This window comes from Podarcis erhardii (assembly GCF_964252035.2).
Source record: "Podarcis erhardii genome assembly, chromosome: 6".
NCBI classification, from domain to species: Eukaryota; Metazoa; Chordata; class Lepidosauria; order Squamata; family Lacertidae; genus Podarcis; species Podarcis erhardii.
In genome coordinates this window covers 19,412,586-19,428,591 of record NC_138510.1, presented here as the reverse complement: position 1 = coordinate 19,428,591, position 16,006 = coordinate 19,412,586, and the positions used below count along the sequence as shown (strand labels likewise).

The 16,006-nt window shown below is 43.6% G+C and overlaps 1 long non-coding RNA gene across 1 annotated transcript; it reads right to left on the bottom strand.

Moving 5' to 3' along the window:
* Positions 1 to 263: 263 nt before the first annotated feature.
* LOC309345208 lies at positions 264 to 13,393 on the bottom strand. The gene is made up of 3 exons (XR_014158095.1): positions 12,910 to 13,393; positions 11,497 to 11,572; positions 264 to 1,843 (listed from the first exon to the last, which is right to left on the bottom strand). It is a non-coding gene; the product is annotated as an uncharacterized lncRNA (long non-coding RNA).
* Positions 13,394 to 16,006: the final 2,613 nt, after the last annotated feature.

Here is a 16,006-nt window from a genome sequence, read left to right as displayed (position 1 = left end):
TGAACCTCTGAGCTTCTGATCAGCAAGCCCAAGAGGCTCAGTGGTTTAGACCACAACACCATCCACATCCCTCATCTATAATATAGATAGTGATATAAGAATAGTGACCTACTCTGTATGGGGTTATAGTGGGGAGTGAAATAATGCATGTGCAGAGGTCAGAAACATCTTAATGGAAGAAGAAGAAGAAGAAGAAGAAGAAGAAGAAGAAGAAGAAGAAGAAGAGGAGGAGGAAGAGGAAGAAAGGTAATCAACATTCAGTATAATTAATTATATTTATCATACTAAAATCATAATAAGATGACTCTTACATAAGAGGCAGCTTGATCTAGTAGCTGGCAAGTGCAGCTGGGATTGATCTGGGGTTTCCCATGCAACACTCTTCATCATGTTTATATTTGTGAATACTCTGCAGATTCCAGAAGCATTTCAATATAATAATTCTATTTCCTCTTGGTGATACCATCTAAGCAAAACTTTACTCCACAGTTCCAGGCGGAAGAGAAAATTAGTCTCCACTTATCAAATGACTAACATTAAAACGGTCCTGGTACTGCTTCTCCAACTCCTTCCAAGTTCCCAGAGGGCTCCATATCTCCCTTGTGTAATTATTTTTAATCAAACAGGTGAATCATAATCAGGAACTGCGCTTGCATTTAGAAAAAGCTGAAATGATTGCCACATTGCCAAGCGGTAGCCTCAGGATCAAATAAGTTACTTTCACAAATCAGCAGGACACCAGTGAAGCTCTGTGTTCTCCCGGTTATGCGCAACATACTACATTTGCAATTAAACATATTAGCACAGAATTAACACACTCAAGCCGAAATAATGATTCATGCCAATATAGCCCTTTAGGGATGGGATGTGGCTCAGCAGTAGAAAATCTGCTTTGCATGAAGAAGGTTCCAAGTTCAGTCACTGGCGTCTTCGGGAAGGTCTGGGAGAGACATTGAGACTTAAATCCTGGAGATCGGCTGCCAGTAGACAGAAATGGACCAATAGTATAAGGCAGATTCCTATGTCCCAAGCGGTTCCCAAAGTGAATGGTACAGCTCCCGGGGAGGGGGGATTATGTAGGTGGGTGCGAAGAGTCAAGGGGGAAGCTGGGGGGTGCTGGAGGTGCAAACGACTGTCAGGCTTTGAAAAGCTGGCATCTCTGGATCAAGTGCATCAATGTTATTGAATTAATTAAACTACATAGTTTTTATTGGATTGTGAACAATTGTGAAATTAATTAATCCAGCACGGATTCAATTCCTGGAATAGCTAGGCTAGCTTCCTGTTGAGGTAATGCCTCTCTAAGTAACAAAGGAAGTGGCTTTGTGCCGGAGTACATAATGGGTGGGTACCCCTACTTCAAGTGCCTGATAGTTAGGAACCCCAGAATCTTGCAATGCTTAGAGACTGGAGGTAGCGTACAGCAATACATTCCTTGCTGCTGATTTCATGGTGGGTGCTGAGTCCACATTTAAGCATAAGGTTAACTCCTGATTGCAGCTCATGTTCCAGAGCATTACTGGAGTCATTTTCATGACACAAATCATCTCCATGGTGACTGAATAACTAGATTAGGATGCACTTTGCAATCAGCTCGCTCCTATTGTTCGTTCACATCTGCCTAACCCAATTTTAGGCTTTTAATCATCCCTGCTTGTTAAATATTCTCTCTCCTGTGTTCAGCTCTTCCTCTCTGCCAACATTTTACTTTGCTGCAAGCTGCAGACCACACACCTGCACGGGGCTCTGAGACAAGCAGGCAGCCTTAGCATGTCAGCAGGGTCTGGAGTACAGAATGTACGGCATCTTCCATGGTCCCAGGTAGTTCTTCAATTGGACGTGCCTGTTGACAAAAACAACACACTTCGACTATACGCCAGATATTTGTGAAGCACCTGAATGGATTATCTTGTCTAGTCATCATAATTCCTTGAGCTTCCCCTTATGTCTCAGCAGCAGCTTCTGCATTCAGTGCAAATGTCTCATCATTCAACTGAGAAGTCTGGGGTTGGGAGCAGCCATAGGAAATTGCCTTTTGCCTTATAACAAATCAGGCCATGTGCCCATCGTACACATGGGTAGGCAAACTAAGGCCTGGGGGCTGGATCCGGCCCAATCGCCTTCTAAATCTGGCCTGCAGACAGTCCGGGAATCAGCTTGTTTTTACCTGAGTAGAATGTGTCCTTTTATTTAAAATGCATCTCTGGGTTATTTGTGGGGCCTGCCTGATGTTTTTACATGAGTAGAATGTGTGCTTTTATTTAAAATGCATCTCTGGGTTATTTGTGGGGCCTGCCTGGTGTTTTTACATGAGTAGAATGTGTGCTTTTATTTAAAATGCATCTCTGGGTTATTTGTGGGGCATAGGAATTCGTTCATTTCCCCACCCCCCAAATATAGTCATCGTCCCCCAAGGTATGAGGGACAGTGGCCTGGCCCCCTGCTGAAAAAGTATGCTGACCCCTGCCTTAACAGGACCTATATAACTTAATCATCAACACCTCTAAGCAGTTTACATGAAAATTAGTTCTGATTTAGTCCTGTCAACACTGAGAGGCAGCATCTTTCCAGGGTTTCAGATAGGAAATTTCCCCTGCCCCCCCCCCCGGAGATGCCAGGGATTGAACCTGGAACCTTTCGCTTGCCTCCTGCCTCTACCTCTCCTGCTCCACTGTCTCCCAGGACCAGAAGAGGAGTGAAGAGGGAGAAGCAGAAACAGGATAAATGAAGGTGGAGTCTTTGTCTGCTTGCCCACAGCCACTCTGGGCAGCTCCCAACAGAACATCAATAACAATAAAAAAGCAACAACATCAAACATTAAAAACTTCCCTAAACAGGGCTGCCTTCAGATGTCTTCTGAAGTTGTTTATTTCCTTGACATCTGTAGGGAGGATGTTCCACAGGGCAGGCACCACCACCGAGAAGGCCCTCTGCCTGGTTCCCTGTAACCTCTCTTCTCACAGTGAGGGAACCACCAGAAGGCCCTCGGCGCTGGACCTCAGTGTCCGGCCTGGATGATAGGAGTGGAGACGCTCCTTCAGGTATACTGGGCCGAGGCCATTTAGGGCTTTAAAGGTCAGCACCAACACTTTGAATTGTGCTTGGAAAAGTACTGGGAGCCAATGTAGGTCTTTCAGGACCGGTGTTATGTGGTCTCGGCGGCCGCTCCCAGTCACCAGTCTAGCTGCCACATTCTGGATTAGTTGTAGTTTCTGGGTCACCTTCAAAGATTTAACAATCTTCTTGGCTTTTCTAATTGTCTTGAGAAGTGATACTTCAGACTTACGGTTGTTTTGCTGTTTGAGTGGTGCTTGGACCAATACTATTTAGGTTAGCTCATTGGCTATGTGAAATTGCTACGGCTGTTCATTCATAAGTTTTTGTTGTATTTCTCCGTATACCAATAATAAGGAACTTTGCTCACTTGTGTGTCACAAACATACAACGCATTTTGCCTTTAATAAAATCACACCCTTCTTTCTCTCTCTCTCTCTTTCTCACACACACACACACACACAGAGAGAGAGAGAGAGAGAGAGAGAGAGAGAGAGAGAGAGAGAGAGAAGCAGTTCCACTGTTCTTGGTTGTATCCATTATCTTCACATTTTCATCCAGATTTTCCCCACAAAAAGGTGAAGGACAATCAGCTTAGCCAAGAGTAGGTAGAGATGTGCAATTTGTTCTGGAACAGAATTTTGACATTTTACCCTATTTTTTCTTTTTTCTTTTTTGCTTCAAGGCAGTAAATAAGGCAAAGAAAAAGACCTTTTCATGCAAATGTTTTGCAGCGCTGGAGGCTATGTACATTGGATCATGTCCGCAGCTGGTTTCACTTAGAAACAAGCAAAGTGGCTGAAGCTGAACCAAGAGCCTCTCTGAACCTTTGCCCACACAAAAACAAAACACAGCACAACAGAGGGACCTTTAGGGAGGTCCGCTTAATTTCTGTCCATTATCTTCTTCCCACTCTACATATTTAAACGTCTGGCATGGGCTAAAAGAAAACATGCCAATGCAATGAAAACTCCCATGACACATTTCTTGCTTAGCTTTGCAGATTGGCAACCCAAATCTCTTCTTTCCTTTGGTCAGCTGTTCTAAGAGAAGGCTTGAAAGCTCTGGTACCCCGGCCGTGAAACCACAGGTCTTGTTCCACTGTGCCAGAGTTATCTCCATAGACAAATGGCCCAGAAATAGCAGGGCCCCCAATTGGGTAGAGTTGTCTGTTTTATGGATGTATTGATGAAACTGCATTATATCGAACAGGACCATTTCCTTATATGGGTCTTTTCCCATTGTACAGCTGCCTGCAGTCAAATTTCTCTACCCACAATCCCACACAGGCATATCTCCGTTCAGGAAAAACAGAAGCATTATCCTCACTCAAGGACACATTCCATCAAACCAAAAGTGCTTTTCTCTTTTAAAGCCATCCAAGTTGGTGACCATCACTGACTCCTAACTCCATGGTTTCACTATCCCTAAGGTGTGTTTTTTAAAAAGCAGAGACATCTTAAAAAGCAGAGACATCACCTTGCGGACAAAGGTCCGTATGGTTAAAGCTATGGTTTTCCCAGTAGTGATGTATGGAAGTGAGAGCTGGACCATAAAGAAGGCTGATTGCCGAAGAATTGATGCTTTCGAATTATGGTGCTGGAGGAGACTCTTGAGAATCCCATGGACTGCAAGAAGATCAAACCTACCCATTCTGAAGGAAATCAGCCCTGAGTGCTCACTGGAAGGACAGAGCCTGAAGCTGAGGCTCCAATACTTTGGCCACCTCATGAGAAGAGAAGACTCCCTGGAAAAGACCCTGATGTTGGGAAAGATGGAGGGCACAAGGAGAAGGGGACGACAGAGGACAAGATGGTTGGACAGTGTTCTTGAAGCTACCAGCATGAGTTTCACCAAACTGCAGGAGTCAGCGGAAGACAGGAGTGCCTGGCATGCTCTAGTCCATGGGGTTACAAAGAGTCGGACACGACTAAACGACTAAACAACAACAACAAGGTGTGTTTGAATTTGTTATGAATGAAGTACTTTGGATACCATCTTCTCCACACATCTTACAGTGGGGGGTGTGGCCTGGAGAGGGGTGTGTGGCTTGTATCAGTTTTTATACTGCCCTCCATCAAATGAAATCAGAGCCATTTACGTAAATGAATAAAAGGCCTTCTTTTAAAAACAAAGAACAAAAAAACCAAGCCACCGTTGACTGATGAATTTTCAGAACTGGTCAGTCAGCGCCTTTGTTATTTATCTTAAAAGAGAGTCAGAGATAAAGTATATTTTCTTGTTTTCTAGCAGTTTCTTCTCCAGCTTCTGTGACAGCTAGTTTAATGAGAGAACCCAACTGCTCTGTTTCCTGCATGTCAATGCCAGGTCATCTTAGGTTTCAAGCAACCAACGCTGTCTATGAATCACACTCAGGGTAGCAGCGGAGAGAACAATTTATCCTAGAATGTCCCCTACAACCCAGCCCAATCACCTGGCCTGAACCACGTTTTAATCCCCTAGCAGGTGAAATAAGGCAAATCGGAGACTGAACTTTTAGTCCCTGCTGCAGGTTCAGGAAAGGGCAGTGGTTAAATTTCCTCTCTCCTCTCTAAGACACTGTTGGAATCCAGCTCCCATCAGCCCCAGCCAGCATGACCAATAGTCACAGCTTCGGATGAAAGAATCTATCAGTTTGGGGTCTCTCCATTTTTCATTTTTCCAATCTTAAATTCAGTTCTCCACACGTTGCAGCAATCTGCGATTATTTTTATTTTTTAATTCTCGTGAATATTCATCTGCATCCTTGTGCTAATTTCTCCCAGCAAACACAATTTTGTATGCAGTCTTGAATAATGTACACATTTTTGCAAGCAGTTTTCCTCAATGTAATGTGTTTTGTGTATTGTTTTCACTAATATCTTCATGTTGGGCACACTTTTCCCCCAATATATGCATTTTTTGCAAACATTGTTTGCATTGTGAAGTTTGGATAAGTGTGAACTTGTGTGTTTGGTTCTCTGGGATGCGTTCCTGAGCATTGCTTTCATTAAGAAAAGGTCAGAGAAAAGGTCCATTCTAATCCAGCATGCTGCCTCCGACAGTGGACAGCAAAATAACTGAGATATTTACCAGCAAGTCCTGATGCAGATAATTATTCCCTACTCCTTGTCCTCACCACCTGGCAATCAGAGCTAGAGTATGTCTAAATATCAATACTGTGTTTATTTTTACTCTTTTAGCTTTTATAACTAGTAACCATCACTGGATCATCATTTTAAAATGATGGCCTACTTTAAGTGTAATTTTGGGTGAGTTCCATGTGACCATATAAACTGGTTCACTACAGGCCTCTAACGATGCTATTGCTAAACATGCTGCGGCCTGATTTAATATGTTACCAAATGCAGGAATTGGGGCCGGCCCACACATGAGGCAAGGTGAAGCAACTATCTTGGGTGACAAGATCCATTAGAGTAGCAGATCCGGCCACCAAGGAATGCATCGCCCACTGCTGCAACAGTATTGGCAGCAATGACTACACTACAGCATGTCAAGCATCATCTTTAAACTGAGCTTCACAATTTGATAATTTCCACAAGGTTTCTCTTGCATGCAGAAAGACTTCCTTTTCTGCTCATTTTGAACATCCACACCAACTGGACGGACTTTCCAAGCTGTGCAATGCAATGCTAAACATGTTTACTGCAAAGTAACAGACCCTCCAAGGGTCCCTATTTTCTAGGGACGTCCCTGATTTAGAGAAGCCATCCCGGTTTTCTGATTTGATCCTGGAATGTCCCACTTTTCCTTAGGATGTCCCTGTTTTCATTGGAGAAATGTTGGAGGGTATGACCCCAGAGGTCCCGGGCCCTAAGGAACTCAGATTAGCCTCAACCAGGGCCAGGGCCTTCTCAACACTGGGTCCAGCCTGGTGGAACGCTCTGTATCTCATGAGACCAGGGCCCTGCGGGATCTGATTTCTTTCCGCAGGGCCTGTAAGACAGAGTTGTTCCACCTGGCCTTTGGCTTAGAATTAGTTTGATTCCCTCCCCCTCTTTATTTTTCCTTTCTCTTCCTGTGAAGAGGCTGCATCCTAATGTTTTAATGTTGTATTTTAATCTTGTTTTTTAAATTGTATTTTAATCAACTTGTTTTTATTATTGGTTGTTAGCCGCCCTGAGCCTGGTCTTGGCTGGGGAGGGCGGGAGAAGAATCGGTGGAAGAGGACTGGAAGAAGTTTAAAGACTATCTGCAGAAACACTGCAAAGTTTATGAATGTTAAAAGGATGTTGGATATGAAAATAATATGGCATTAGTGATACAGTGTGAAAAAACATGCAAAAATGTAATAGAAAAAAGGTGAATGACAAAAGTTTTATTATGTCAAAGGTAAATAATATGTTAAGGGTATTTAAATATAAGGAGGAAAGATTGGAGACATAATAGAGTGATTTTAATAATTAGAAATGATTTCTGAAAGAGGATTAGGATTTGCTGTATTTGATTGGGTAAAGAGGAACACAAAAAAGGGAGGCGTGAGGAAGTCAAGAAAGAAAGTTAATTAAGTATGAATTTAAAAGCTGGAGTTTTTACTTCTTTTTTATTATTGTTGTTAATTTTATTTTTTCTGTATGTTGTTTTTTTTTTCCCCTTTGGATTTGTTTTATGTGTATAAAAACTTAATAAATATTTTTTAAAAAAATAAATAAATATTTTTTAAAATTATTATTATTATTATTATTATTATTATTATTATTATTATTATTGAGTTATCCAACCCTGTCTGAAGGCAATCCTCCATAGGCAAAGGTTTTTTTGATATTTAATGATTTATTATGTTTTTATATATGTTGGAAGCTGCCCAGAGTGGCGGGGGCAACCCAGTAAGATGTGTGGGGGAATAAACAGTAAAACTATCTTGATGGAATGGGACGTCCTTATTTTCATCGGAGGAATGCTGGAGGGCATGAAGTAAGTCCCACTAAACTCAGTGCAGCTTACTCCCTGTTCATTGGAGCAATTCCATGTTTGCAGAAAGATGAGCTTGTGTTTATTCTTGCCACTCCATTTATAAATTATTGAAGTCTTCAGTCCTCTGTCAATTTTCTTTTTTTCCTCTTTCCCTAAAAAAAAACCCAGAATAAAGTAAATCCCTATGTCTTGAGCTGTAACTGGACTTGGGGATGATTAAAGTTCATTTTTAAAAAAAACAGCCTTTTTTTTTAAAAAAAAAGGTTGTTCTAGCATGAGTTGCATCATGGATTTGCATTTTCCTCTGTTGAAACGCTAGTTTGGAGTGACATTTCTTTGTTCACACCTTTCAAGAGAAGGAAAACTGTCTTGTGTGATTTCTGCTTGGAGCGCATATGCCACAGGGCACCATTCCAACCCCTCCCCCCCCCCATGGCTAAATGTTTAAAAGACGGAGATTCTCTGCCTTATAACACACACACACACACACACACACAGAACGAACCATGTGAACTGAGAACCCAGTTCATTCATGCATTCCTTCCCAGCATCATTCCATGGCTGGGAGCCAGATACCATTTGACGTCATGGATCTAACCAAGAACTTAATGTACTGGCTATGGGACAAGAGTTTACTACGAAGTGGTGAAGGGGGGGGGCAGGCCGACATAGCAGCAAGTTGAAACATACAGAAGGCATTAATCGAGAGGGGGCAAACTGAAAATGATGCAAATATAAATTGTACCATAATTTCCCCCCCCCCAATTTTTGCTTCTTCTTTTTTTTGCCCCCTTACCAGATGGGCAGGGTACAAATAATAAATTATTATTATTATTATTATTATTATTATTATTATTATTATTATTATTATTAACACTTAGGAAATTCATACATGCTCAGAAACCAGTGTGCTTCTGATTAAGTAGTATAGCTGGAACGGCAGGACAAACAGACAAAAGAATAGCAGCGCTGACTTAAATAGCTTTTGCTGGTCTTCTTTCCTCCTCTCCCCTCCGGTACTCGTTATGTTTACCAAGCTGTTAAAAGAAAGCTCTTTTCAATAAATAAATACAAAACGTCGAAAGTAAATATGCCAAGAGGGTTGCTTGCTTTGAGTAGCGTAGTAAATGCTCCTTCTTGGAGTTAAATATTAAACGCTTCTTGTATAAAAATTCGCTTGGAAATCTAGTACAGGAGGTGAATGAGAAAAGGGAGGCCCTGCAACAGAATGTTGCAGTGCAGAGTGTTCCCTGTTCAGGAGTCCAGTCATTCCATTCCAGCCCCAGCTCCAGTTTTCCACCATCTCCCTCCAACAGTTAGTTAGCAGTCCATGCTCTGAACATGCCCAGTCCCAGCAGAGAGTGTGGTGGGGCAGAGTCATGGAGTCACTTCCAGACTCCAGTGTTATTGTTATTTTACATGGACAAGACTGGGGCAAAGCAGCAGCAAGGTTGAGCTGGTGCAATTGCACCAGCAGATCCACTGTCTCCCATACGGTACTCCTGCTGAGGCACTCATATGGTCCCAACCACATCCCTGGCTCACCCCTCTAAGCAGCAGCAGGGCATTTCTGCTTCCTGATGGAGTGACCTGCCCTCTGCTACTGCCATGCTCTGTTAAGAGGATTCTCCCAAAGCTGCCCCCCACTTTTGGAGGCATGGGGCACAGGGGAGGAGAGGGAGGAAGCCCCACTGCACAACAGGAGTCCTTGTATGGGCTTTACCTAGCAGAGCTTCTTCGTTGAATCCTGACTATCATCTTTAAACAGGACTAGGACCAGACTGCCCTTCAAACAGAAAACTCCTTCAAACAGAGGGCTGTCTTCTTACAACCTTCTACATAGTGAAGTGGTCTCAATCAAACGTTCTTTTGGGTGGTCTGCAGCAGCTACCTAAAATCAGGAGGCACCAGAGATCTGGGGGCACATACACACACATAAAAGCATTGTCTATCTCCCCAGTCAACCAGCACCATCCCAAACTATTTGGGATTAGGGTTAGGGCAGGTGACATCCTTTGTGAAACAGGAAAATTGTACATAAAAATAGCCATTAGAAAAACCATGTTGTTGTTGTTGTCCATCTGTCTTGGGAGACAATGTGTGCCTCCAGGCGTGAACTCAAACCGTTGTGCTAACCTTTGTGTGGCGCAAGCCTCAGCAGTGTGTGTGGAGGTCCTGGGCTGCGCAGACAACAAGACCTCCCTTTCATACTTTATGAGGTGATCCAAAGGAAAGCAGAGCAATACATTTGGCACCAGCTGGACTGCAGGAATTGCTGGAAGGAGGCTTATGAAACACCATTTGTGTAGGGTTTCCTCCTTGGACTTCTCATGAAGATGTCCCACAAGGCAGTGGAGGTTTAGGATCTTCTCCTAGAGGGGTTACCTTCCTAGGTTGATGTGCCCCATCTGCCCCTCACTTCCATCTACAGCACATGCAGAGACCTCCTTTTTGACTGTTGGACCCATTATTGCTCTTGTCTGCTCAATCTGTCAAAGCCTGTCTTCAAATGTAGGGAAAAGTCCCTAACTCACCAAGGCTTTGAGACTCATCAGCTACCCTACTGGTTTAGTTGGCCAGTCAAAGCCATTCCCGGGGTGTGGCCGCTGGTCACATGCTGACATCTAGGAGCCACAGGTGAGAGCTGAGTGCAGGGTGGGACCAAAGGTGGACAAGCTATCCCAGAAGGAGCCCAATGTGTCCCCCACCAGAGGGACTACTCTCTCCCCTAATACTCTACCCACACAGGTGGGAACCATTTTGCACACATTCAATTGGGGCACAACTGCCCACGTGTGTGCCATTTTTGGCCCTAGAAGGGGGCAGAATGGGGTGGTGTGGGCTTAAGCACACTGCACTGACACGGGTGATGACCCAGAATGCAACCCCTGCACAAATGGGGAATTGTATGTACTGCAAACAGTCTCCAGTCTTTCTCCAGTCACACCCTTCTCGTTTCCAGCTTTCATAGAAATGCTTTCATAGAAAGAGAAATCTGCCTTGCTGTGGGAAGATCTTCAGGCTTTGAGGAAGTTCAAGAGGGAGAGAACTGTGGAGCTGAGAACAGCCACCAGTAAAGAAAACATGTCTTGCTAAAAACTATGAAGTGCCCTTTTCAGTGTCAATGGTTCAGTTCTCTATTTTTCAGTCCTAGATACTAAAATCTGCATACATGTCTGATGTGAAGTTTGATTTGGCTTTATCTTCATGTGCATCTTTCAACCTCACCCAGATTTCCAAGAATTGTTTTGGATCCTTTGTTTTAGAGGGTTGAGTAGCATATACCGTAGGTTTAAATCACTAGGTCAGTGCTGATTTGGGCTTACCCAATCAAGGTTAATGGATTACTTTCACTCATGTTGTATTGCAGGTTCATACAGTGAATGGATGGTGAGGGGACCCAACTACATCTGCATCCAGATGTGGTATTATTATTAATAATAGTGCTTTCATTCATTACACACACATAGCCAGGGCAGGTTACAACAACTTAAAATACAATGTTAAAAGCAATGAAAAGCAACTTACAATTGCAATTGGTCTTTAAAATATGCATCTCAGGTGTCAAAGGCCTGGATAAAGAGAGGTGCATGTTCAGCATTCACTGAAAAATGTATAATAAAGATGCTAGACATACATCAATGGGGGTTGGGATTCCACAACTTAGTGGATGTCACAGAGAATTCCCTCTAGTCTATTGGGCCGCCACACTCCCCCAACTTTCTGTGGGCAGCAGAACTACCAGGAAGGCCCCCTCTGCTCATCTTAACTCCCAAGAGGGCCTGTATCTTTCAGACATTTGGGGCCTAAATCTCTAACATGAATACCAACCACGAGAACTACTGAGCAGCTAACATCAATGACAACAACTCCTGCAAGGATGTGGCCTTGAAGTCAAAAACACAGCAGTTGCCACCTCTGCTGTTATGTTTGTGAACTTCAAACTGGGAACAAACTAGCAACTGATGCATCTGTTTTAAAACAGGGATAATATGAGATCTAAATGGAACCCAAGCCAGTAATCTGGGTGCTGCCTTTTGGACCAATGGAAGTTTCCAGGTCTCCCGTGTAGAGTGTATTGCAATAATCCAATCAGGAAGTTAGCAGAGCATGGAATACTATGGCCAAGTCATTTTTGGCCAAAAGGGGTCATAGCCAGCAAACCAGTCAGGGCTGGAAAAGGGCATTCCTAGCCACCAAGAGCGCTTGAGCCTTGCATCCATAGGCTGTGGGCCAGCTCAGGCCAGCTCAGGCCATCTCCCCATCTCCTATACTTGAGAACACAGGACATGTTAACATCTCTTATCTTTTCAGGATTCCAGGCTATCACCGCCTCCAAGAAACTGATTTACTGGAGTATCTCCACCACCTCTTCCAATTCAGATGGAACAGAGAGATAAAGCTGGGTGTCGTCCACTTCATGTTGTCTGATGACAGCTTCCAGCAGCTTCATATAGATGTTAAAGAGCATGGGAAATGAACCTTGTAGAGCACTGCAGGACAGTGCCAAACAGTTGCCTTCCATATCTACTTTCTGGAAGCAGCTCTGGAGGCATTGTGTGAACAGGCCCTGATACTGTCTTCTCCTACACCACCACCCCATCCTCCCTTCTTCCTTCCTACAAGGCAGGTGGTGTCCATCACAGAACCTACCACCCATTCTCTTTCCCCAGTCATCAATAACCAACCTGCCTTGAAATATAATGGCAGCCATAAAAGCAACAGAAGCAGCAATTAATACTCTGCATAGCATTCCGAGTGTTTGCCGCAGATGCTGCAAATGAGAAAAATGATGGAACAGACTCACTGTTGACGTCTTTATGAGTTATTATGTTCAGCGGCAGTTCAGCACTCAGCAGAATTCATAGCCATTTCGCTTTTGTAATGTGTTGCTATCCAGTAGCAGTTACATTCGTAAGGTGAATGCCAAGTGTTACTCACCCATCCCAAGCATAATCTGTAACCAAGAGTTTACCCCTACGCTGGCTCGGTCAGTTCCATGGAATGGAAGGAGGCAGGATCCCCAAAGACATGCTCTAATGAGAGCTGGCTTCAGGCACCAGGCCCATTGGCAGACCAACTCAGCGTTACAAAGATGTCTGCAAATGATGCACAAAGGCTGGTGGCATTAACCTCGTTCTGTGGGAATCCATTGCAGGCAACCTGGAGACGATTGCAGATGATCCATTGCAAACTGCCTGGAGACAGATAGCCAGGTTGTGCATCCATAGCCGTGACCAGAGGAGGAATGACTGCTGAGAGGAACGCAGAGAGAAAAAAGGCCATGGAGCATCTTCACCAGCAATACCACACACCTCCAACAAGGGCTTGATTTAGGTTTGATGAGGCCCTAAGCTACTGAAGGTAATGGGGCCCTTTATATGCCCAGCTGTCCTTTGTCAACAACAAATTGTCACTGTTCTGTGTGTTGAATATATGCTCATATGCAGGGCCATCTTAACCATAGGTGCCAGGGGTGCGGGGCACCTGGGCTCCGGGCACCAGGCCAAGAGTCCAGGGCCCAAGAGTTGGAGTCTGTGGAAGAGCCAGCCCGTTGATCGGAGCGCCACAGCAGGCTCTTCTGCTGCGGGCAGCTCTGCCCCGCAAGTTCGGGGGGCAAGTGAGCCAGTGAGGCACTGAGGCGGCTGGCCGCCTCTGCCCTCCTGTGTGCCTGGGATTGGTGTAGGGCCGTGGAAAGGCTTACACCACAAGGCACCTGGCTTCACTCAGTCGCCAATGCCAATGCCAACGCCTTGGGCTGGTTTGTTGCGCTGGGCTCCTTATGTTTCCTGTTTTATTTTCCTGAGCAGAGATAAGAGTGGTGTCAGCTCCCTAAAAAAAAGACCGACTACTCTGGGCAACCTGGGGGGGGGGGGCAGGGCGGATCTCTGCACCCCAGCGCTGCATATGCTTAAGACGGCCCTGCTCATACTCTTAGTCTATACTGCCTGATCATCAGTCTACAAGCACTCTTTAATATTAGATAACAGGTACAACAGCTTGACGTACATTCAACTGTGCTGCACTGCAGTCTGCAGCTGCATACTACATATTTCCATGCAACCAGTCCATGCAGAATGTGGGCCCCCTATATATGGCAATGAGCAAACCAGTGATATTTTAGGGAGTAGGCTAGCAGGCGGGGCCCATTACTTACATCATAGGAGCGAACACAACACAAAACACTGTTGCTGTATGTAGGTTTTATTTTATTTGTTTTTTATCTTATATTTTGGAAAAGTACATCCAGTTTTTTCCCCCTTTAATATTTTTTTTGGGGGGGGGCAAAAGAGTGGGGCCCTAAGCTATAGCTTGTTTAGCTTATACGTAAATCTGGCACTGCCTCCAACTGCCCCAGCTGCAACGAAACATGTCTCTTCTGTATCCAGTCTCTACAGCCACAGCAGGCGCTGTAACCCTCCAACAGTTTGACTTCGCCCTCAAAGGTACACTTCTCCATTGTCTCCTGCAGCAGATGGGTGCCAACCTCAATAAACTAATGTGATTCCACTGGGGACAATACAACTATATCACATTGACTAACAGGTCACAAGTGTGTATCACTAAGAACGTATTTATTAAAACAAACAGGTTAACACATAGCCACCAGAACATTTGAACTGAAGAACTTCCAGAGAAAAAGGAAAGCTTGCTCCATAGGTACCTGGAGCGATGAGATTGCATGCCACAGCCCAGGGTACAGATTAATGCCTTTAGATGCCCATCACTACCGTGATGTCTAAACCACGTACTCTGTCGTAATCTCATTCATGAGTGAAAGTTGCGTATGTTATTGGAAACAGTCTAGGAAGAGCCACAAGGTGGCAGTAATTGTCCTGTAAAGGGAAATGCATGAAGCATACCTAGGAAATGTCAGGGCGGCGTTTTCTGCCTTGGTCAGGTAGAGATTGAAATACATTCATAATGCCATTTGGACAAACTGTTATCTCACCTGAGCAAAGGCTACTTGTGTAAATAAGGGCCCATGTGCTAACTAGGGGGTGAGGATTATTGGTTTTGTTTTTTTACTATGTTATGTATTTTTCTGTTTTCATATTGTAAACTGCCCCTGTGATCCTAGGATGAAGGCAGGTATAGAAATTTAATAAATAAGTAAAAATAATTTTAACCATCCTGTACCCCTACTGATGTCTGGCACTGCACTCCTATAGGAATTAACCATGTCAGAATTTTGTCAGGGATTTTGTTTGGATCACATGACATTTTCAGCAATCCAAGCAGATCCATATGACTAAACTTCCTTCTGCTCTTTCATTCTCACCCCTTCCATGCTCTCTTTCCTCCTTTCCCTCTTTCTGACCTTATAATTTATCCCCAGCTGCACACACGCCGTCCATTTAAAGTACATGTTAAAAGAATTCTGGGACCTGGGAACTTGTTCAGGGTGCTGAGAATAGCAGCTCAGCTCCCACGGTTCTTGGGAAGGCCAAGTGCAGGGGAAAGGCATCTCAAATGTATGGCGTGCATACAGACTCACACTCCTATAATACCTTCATACTACAGCCAGCTCTGATTTTATTACACAAGTCCTAGTTTGTTTGTTAAGTGTCGGGGATCCATTTTCGGGGATACCTTAAAAGAAATGTTTCATTTTTTAAAAAAATTAATATTTATTCAAATTTTAAAAATTACAAAGAGAGAATAGAAAAAACAAAAAAAATGAAAAAGACAGAAAAAATACAAACAATTGAAAAAAAACAGCTCAAACCTTTACATAACTTTCTTTCCTTTGCTTATTTCCTTGACCTCCTCACACCTCCCTTTTTTGTATTCTAGTTCAATTAGATATTTCAGCAAATCCTTTCCAGCTTTGTCTTTATCCTAATAATTTATCTTAATATACTGTAATTTTACATTCTCGTCTTTCACCAATTAAAACAATCAATTTTTACCTAATCCTTTATATCATTTGTGCTAAAACCACATTACTTCATTCCAACATCCTGCTAACATTCCTTAATTTTGCAATGTTTCTGTAAATAAACTTTAAATTTTTTCCATTCTTCTTCCACCAACT